Genomic DNA, 7,607 nt, shown 5'->3' with positions numbered 1-7,607 from the left:
GTGCAACACAGATTTCTCTTTGTGTTGGATTTCATATATCCAGGACAGAATACTGAGCTCTGTGATTGTCACTCTGCTAAAAAAAAATTGGAGCCTCGCTGTGGAAAACGGCAGTTGGCAGAAAAATCATTTGAATTTTGTTTCCGGTTGGTATCCTAGCAACCACGGAAACTCAGTCCACAGGCAGCGCAGCCACAGACAGTCAGTGTGCTTCTGCTAGCGATAGTGAACACACTCCTTTTTTTGTGCTCTGTGAGATCTCATTATAACGTGTTATAATGAAGTGGACCAGGCCAAAACTACGTTTCCGATATCATCCATATAAGAACAGACAGGAGGTCACCTGGAATACCATCATAGGGAGACCTTTTGTAGATGATTTGGATAAGCCCACTTTATCACATAGTGGGTTGAAGGTGGAGACACCTCAGCAATTCCCCAAAAATCGGGAAAGCAAACATGGGAACTCTGATGGGAGGAAGAATTCTGGAGAGGGAAAGAGTTCCAAAGAGGAGAGTGCCATGAACAGAGGAAAGAAGCGCAGATCCAACCAATCTGCTGAGGAAGAAAGACCAGCAAAACAGGGACGATGTGGTCATGCACCGAGTTGGGCCAAAACACCATGTGCTGTCATATTGCCCAAGAGGAATAACAAGAGGCCAGCATCAGATCCAATTTTCTCTGCACCTCCAAATAAGAAAAGGAAGATCGCTGCTGATGAGACAAGCAAGAATGATCAACAGCTCGTCGAGGTAGTCAGCGATAGATTTCACCAGGTTGTCAGCGATATAGTCGGCGAGGTAGTCAGCGAGAGAGTCGCTGAAGTTGTCAGCAAGTCAGCCAACGAGGCCGTCGTTGGGGTTGTCAGCGAGCTAGTCGATGAGGCTGTTAGCAAGCCCGTCGATGAGGCTGTCAGACAACCAGTCAACCGGGCAGCCGGTGAGAATGACAACAAGGTAGTCAGGGATGTGCCTGGCACCAAATTAGAAATGCATCCGCCAGCCGACTTTAATCTTGACAGCTTTATCTTTCATAAAATACTTGGTCAAGGTAGTTACGGAAAGGTAAGTAATCAAAGATTTATGAACAGAGGGTTTAATGCACTGCCAGTTAGTGGTTATTATTATTGCCAGTCGGCAAATAGTAGGTCGTAGGTGGAGGTCACACCACTCTATTCCTTACCACTTCCCATTTACACTACACACACTGAGCTGTGCTGCTCAATGCCAAGCTGAAATCCATGCTTTCCCCATAGGACCAGTTTACACCAGTGTGATACATTAGTTGGCGCTCGGTTACATTGGAATAGAATGCATGTAAATGCAATGTGCTTTAAGAAAGCTACAATACTGGTATTTTACACCACTCATGAAAAAATAGCATGCCAACGCACATCATCTCCAGTGCGTTTACTGTGTTACATGGATGCAACGCGAGTAGAGTGAATCCAGGCTTACACACTAAGTCATGTTTAGTGGTGTACTGTCTGTCGGGGGTGTAATACACAAAAAGATGCAAGACAGAATTACAAATCCTTTGGTATATAAGGAAATAAGCTGACGTACATTTAAACTGTATATAGCAGATTGCATAACGTTTGGCTGCACAGCTTCATAGCCTTTAGCCCCAATTTATGAACGCTGAATACAGACTTCAGAGTGAGCGCTGGCTGTGATTTGCTAAAAGCCTACTGCGGCTTGCTAAAAGCCTATTGAAAGCTATCCTAAATCCCTAACAGTCTAGAAGTTACTGACTAACAGTCAAAACCACTGAAAACTTGCACAAAATCCTGCTGACTCCCCGTTCTATAAACTGTTTTCAAACTAAGACTAACAATCGTAGCCAGGCTGGGGGGGTTGCTGCTGGACCCAGAGGTAACCTTTTCAGAACCCGGAGCTGAATTGCTTCTAATCATTTGTGTCCTGTGTTTTTTAGGTCGCCCTGGCATCCCATCCTGCCACCAACAAGAAACTGGCAGTCAAGGTGGTACAGAAGAGGAAATTACTGCAAGAAGAACCGAAAAGTGTCCTCGTAGAGAGACAGATACTGGAAAAAGTTGGACGGAGTTCCTTTTGTACACACGCCTATGGAACCTTCCAAACAGAAGTAAGTTTCACATTCCTATCAATCACTCACTCATCAAATCACATCCATGTTATCCATTTGGACTCCAAGTCCAGCACAGACCTAGAAATAAATCCCAAAACCAGAAAAAAAGGAGGGATGGTCCAGCTTCAAAGAGGCTAAGACATGAGAGAGTTATGGTGGCTGCCAATGCAGAATTTGGGGAATTCTGGTTCTCCCCAGCCGTCCTGCTCTTACTTTGGCTTTGCTGTCGGAGTCACTGACTTGGATCAGGTATAGTCCTTGAACTCCTCTCATGATAGAGTCACTTCAATAGAACCTGTCACAACATGTTTGCATGTTAATGGCTTCTATATATTGCTTACCCACAGAGGAATGACGTTCACCATACATTGAAAGTTCCTGCCAAGCATCGCGTTAACTTAGTCTTAAAGTGGATGGAAAGCCAACACTGAACATTTCTTGTTTGTTCACACTTGGTCTATTAAATAGATCAAGCAGAGCGTGTTGTTATATCTGTTTAATAAGTGCAGAAAAACACTTGTGATCCTGTCAAAATTCCAGCGCTGTCCTGAGTCATCCTAAGCAGTCTTATCAGCCCCGCTCACTTCTCCTCTGTGAACTACAACACAGCTCCCCGTATGTTATAGAGATGAGGATGGGGAGAGGTGTTCTTAAGGATGGGGAGAGGCATACTTATTGTCCTAGGATGACAATACGGCACCTCCATAGACATAGAGAATAGTAAGTGAGCGTAGTCACCCTAGGACAAGAAGTAGATTAGTGGTAGGATTACAAGGGGAAAATAAAGGAAGACATGCTGAAAAGAAGAACACTAGTACAGCCTCCATAGCTGAGCACTGGTGTAAGCTGAAATAGATGACATTTTTATTCTTGAGTTTGAAGATGCGTTAAACTCCTGAACCGTCTACCATGTCCAGACATCCCTATATTTCTGCATTTCCACCAAAACACAAACTTCACATCCACTTGACCTTTTGGAACCGACTTATTTTTCTCTTTCTTTTACAGGAAAATCTCTTCTTTGTTATGGAATACATGAGAGGAGGAGAACTACGCGACCTGATCAAGTCTTCTGCTCCATTACCAACTAACACCATAAGGTAAGACTTACAAAGATTCCGTCTAAGGCTGCATTCATACCCGCACCATTCAACCTTTTTATTTTGGGCTTTTTTTGCACATTAGTCGTGCAACAGCATAGGGCAGCCTATTCACTTACGTGAGCTGCCTTATGCGTGACAAATGCACCAAAGTAGCTCATGTACTTTTCTTTGTCCGCGAGCCTCACAATTTTGCAATGTACATTTTGGTGCGTTTGGCCACACAACTGCTACCCGCATTTGAAGTGCCATTAAGAATTAATGGCACCACAAGTGTGATTTGCATCTTAGCACATTTTTCATGCATTTCCCAGAACACCAAGGTGTTAATATGGCCTAAGAGAAGGGTGAGGGTTAACAGTCATGATGAAGGATTTGCATATAGTAATTACACAATGAATCTTAAAGGAGAAGTACAGACAAAGCTCCTTGACCCGTTTTCAGCTGACAGCGGGCTGAAGCCTGCTGTCGGCTGATGTCACTCAGCCGGTCCAGGCTGGGGAAAGATCCCGACTTTAAAATAAGGATCTGCCCCAAAATCTGGAGCGGCACCCAGCTCAACGATCCGTTGAGAGCCTGAGCCAGTTGCTCCCTCCACTCCACAATCCAGTGCTCCATTAAGTTGGCGGGGTGGGGAAGAGCAGAAACGCTGACTGACAGTCACCGCTCTCTGTTCGGAGTGAGCGATGACTGAGTGAGAACTCCGCAATCAGCTGTCAAGTGATTGTTGAGTGCTCGCCCTTAAAACCGGCCATAGACAGATGCTGCATCGGACTGATGCTGCACGCACCTAGATAAGTATGATTTAACAAAAAAATGAATTCCTATATTGCTCTCTTCATTTAAACTAAAAGATCACCCACCCCGACCCACCTCAGTAAGCCTTTATCAGGAAAGAACCTTCACTGCCCCCCATACACATACTCATCTTCCGTTTACCCCCTAGCCTAGCCTTTTTCAGCCGTCAGCAAAGTACTCTGTAATGCAGTTTGTAGACATCAATCTCACATAATCACACACTCCTTCAATCAGATGCAACTAATCCCTACAAGATTCTAAAGCATGCTAACTGTATAGCATAGGGAGCTATTTGTCCAAGCTGATTAATGATCAGTTGCTACTCCTAGTGACTGGTCACCAGCAAATTTAGTAGCACCATTGATCTGCTAACACTCTCCTGCATAGCACGAGCCTAATGTGATATCTGCCAAACACCGGTTATATCCTCTAGTTTATCTTGGCGTGCAAGGCTGTATCTTCAATCCCACACAAGCAATGTTCCAACCCCACAGGTCTTAGCCAATGGTTGTCAGCTACCACAGATCAGGTGACTATGATCCAATCCCTGGTTAAGAACCAAAGTAACCCAAGAAAAGAGCGGGGCCTGTCATTATCACAGTAATACATTGCTGCTTATGACATGCAAGGCTTGGAAGAAATCACCTCTTAATCATTTGTTTACTTATGCTGTGAGACGTGCAATAATCGTAGACCTTTTCTCCTTTTTTACAGATTTATTGCTGCAGAACTTCTCTGCGCGCTACAATATCTGCACCGCCAAGGAATAATGCACAGGTAAGTGTCTCCACCATGATCTTCCATATCTTCTAATCTTCAGTAAAGTACAACACCACCCAATACTGCTACTTTAGTTGTGGATGGGTGTACAAGGGTTGAATTGCCCATGGCCAGTTCTGTCCCCTGCTGCTGAAGCTTTTGTGACTCTAAGGGCTCGTTCACACTCGACTCTTTTTACCAACGCTTGCCAAACGCCCCTATAGCGTTTGGCAAGCATTGGTCCGGCGTTTGCGGAGCATCTTTTAACGCTCCGCAAACGCCGCATGCGCGGTTTAGCGGAGGTTGCTAAGCTTTGCCGAGCGTTACAAACGCCTATAATGAAGTTTGAATGGTGTTACCGCTCCGCAAACGCCCCGCAACCGTGTCGCCACCGCACCGCAAACGCCGGCCGGGCGTTTGCGGAGCGGCACCGTAGACTAGAATAGGAGGCTTCAACGCCTCCTGACTCGACCAGGGGCGTCCGTTTTGCCGCGACGCTAACGCTCCCGTTAGAACAGCACCATGTGCTGCAATGTGCAGAATTGTCCGAGGCCTCTCTGCCGCCTGCACACAACGCTAGTGTGAACGTAGCCTAAGTAAGGGCGTCTCACTTCACCATATTACATACATTTGCAATTGTAGATGTCCTGTTCTAACACTGTGCCATGTCCCATTCAGCAGCTGAGCAAAACCAGCCACAGGTGCAAAATTTGCTCTGGGTCCCATCAATCCCCGTAAACCAGCAGAAGAAACAATATTGAGGTGCACTCCGTCAATCTGAAATGAGTCTATGGCTTTATTAAAGACACGTGGATAGAAACACTCCCCAGGCTGCCTAATTCTAACACTTATCACCCTCTAGTGGGACGTAATCATGCCCCCACTAGAAGGGCAAAAGGTGACGCAGGAAGAAAGCCTGCGGAGTGTTTCTGCTCCCTTCTTTTCAATAAAGACGTGGAAGCATTGCAGAATGACCAACTGTGATTTGATATGGTTTCTTACACTGCAGTAAGCTGACAGCCAAGGTCATGAGGTTCTTCTTACCATTCGTAAAGCAGTGCAGAAAGTTAGAAGGGGATCTAACCCGCTGGCACCCCTTGAAAGCTGAACTATTAGTATTGGTTGAATTACGGTTTTAAACATTTGATCTGTAAATCTAACTCTCTCCTTTTTTTTTTTTTTTTTACAGAGACTTGAAACCCGAGAATATACTGCTCGACAGCTCCGGCCATGTCAAAATTGCAGACTTTGGCCTTTCAGAAGCCGACGTGTTTGGATCCGACAAAGTATTTACTTGTGCCGGTACTCCAATCTATATGGCCCCAGAAGTAAGTATAACACCACCCTTGTTTTTCCCCTCTACTGCTCCCATCTTTATCTTATAATATCTATGAACCTAACAAGAATTTTGGAGATGAAAGAAGCAGAGCCACAATGATGGTGACTCAAAAAACCTAAAAAACAACAGGAGGCCCACTGTGACCTGTCATTCCCACCAACCATTGTTAACTATTATTACTGCTCTGTGCAGCTCATCGTGTGCTTTATGTTATAGTTAATCTTACTCTCTGTTTTATCAGGTTCTACAAGGAAAACCCTGTGATGCTATGTCTGACTATTGGTCACTGGGTGTCATCTTATTCGAAATGGCCACAGGAGCACATCCAGGTGAAGCCAGATTCAGGAGACACTTCTATCCGAGGGACATGGATCCTGAACTTCAAGATGTCATTGAAAGAGTAAGTATACTCTACAATTAGAATTATGCAAAAGCTATAGATCCTTAGTGTAGTGTTCTTTATGAGAGAAGCTTGCAAAACGTTCTCTAGTATCCAGTACATCACCAGGTGTAAGAAAGCACACAGGGGGCATCCGACTTCTGGAAGTGTTATATACACACGGTATAGCAAGATATTCACCACACAGGGAGTCAGAATAATAGAGGAACTATCCATGAGCTTTTGGATGAACTCATTCACTGGTTCAGAAATGTTCACTTTGATCCTTCCAACAGACATATATATATCTTCACTGAAAACTACACCAAGGAATTAAAATATGACATTCTGAGGTGTTTTTTTTCTATTTTTAAGAAATAGCCGACACTAAACTGGCTGATTGATCAGTTTCTGTTAGTGACAATCTACCGTATGCTAAATTTCATTTCTTTTTCTTTATAGCTTCTTGAAATAAATCCGAGCGATCGCCGGCAGGCAGTGAAACAACTGCGAAAACATCCCTTCTTCAGTACCATTTACTGGAAGAAGCTGGAGAAAGGAAAGGCCACCTCACCATTGAAGATGCCAGAAGAAAGTCTGCGCTCACAAATCGACACAAATCAGCAAATTGATGTGAAGGAACTGATTCCCTACACAGGAAATACAGAAAATAAAATTGCAGAAGAGCAACAGAGATTGTTCGATGGCTTCAGCTTCAAAAGCACAAAATGGAGAAGGATGGTGGAGAGGAAATGAAAGAATGAGGGCTCATTCGCACCATCTGCATTGAGCCACGTTCTTTTGGACAGATCACCACAAGGTTAGACCATACTTCTCTTGTGGGTCACAGGAATGACCTAACTTTTGCTTTCCTGGGGCAAAGAGTCAGCTTATAGCAGGCTATTACAGTGTATAGCAGGCAGATCACCACCTTTGTGCATCATTCATCACGATTGACATGGATCGACAGTGCTGGACAACATGAATGAAACTGAATTCACATCAAGATAAAAAAACTGCCGGAAGATCAGAGGACAGTTGGTTTACCACGGATCAACACCTTTATGCGTCATTCATCGTGAGTGGATCAACATTCCTAGATGATAGGAATGACGTTGGATTT

At 44.4% G+C, this 7,607-nt stretch overlaps 1 pseudogene; it reads left to right on the top strand.

Moving 5' to 3' along the window:
* Positions 1–278: 278 nt before the first annotated feature.
* Positions 279–7,274, top strand: LOC149435192 (putative serine/threonine-protein kinase DDB_G0277449; annotated as a pseudogene).
* The last annotated feature ends 333 nt before the right edge of the window (positions 7,275–7,607 follow it).

This window comes from Staurois parvus, unplaced genomic scaffold (assembly GCF_062004578.1).
Source record: "Staurois parvus isolate SC_StPar_1 unplaced genomic scaffold, SC_StPar_1.0 ptg001586l, whole genome shotgun sequence".
Classification (NCBI taxonomy): Eukaryota; Metazoa; Chordata; class Amphibia; order Anura; family Ranidae; genus Staurois; species Staurois parvus.
This window is presented reverse-complemented; position numbering and strand designations above follow the sequence as displayed.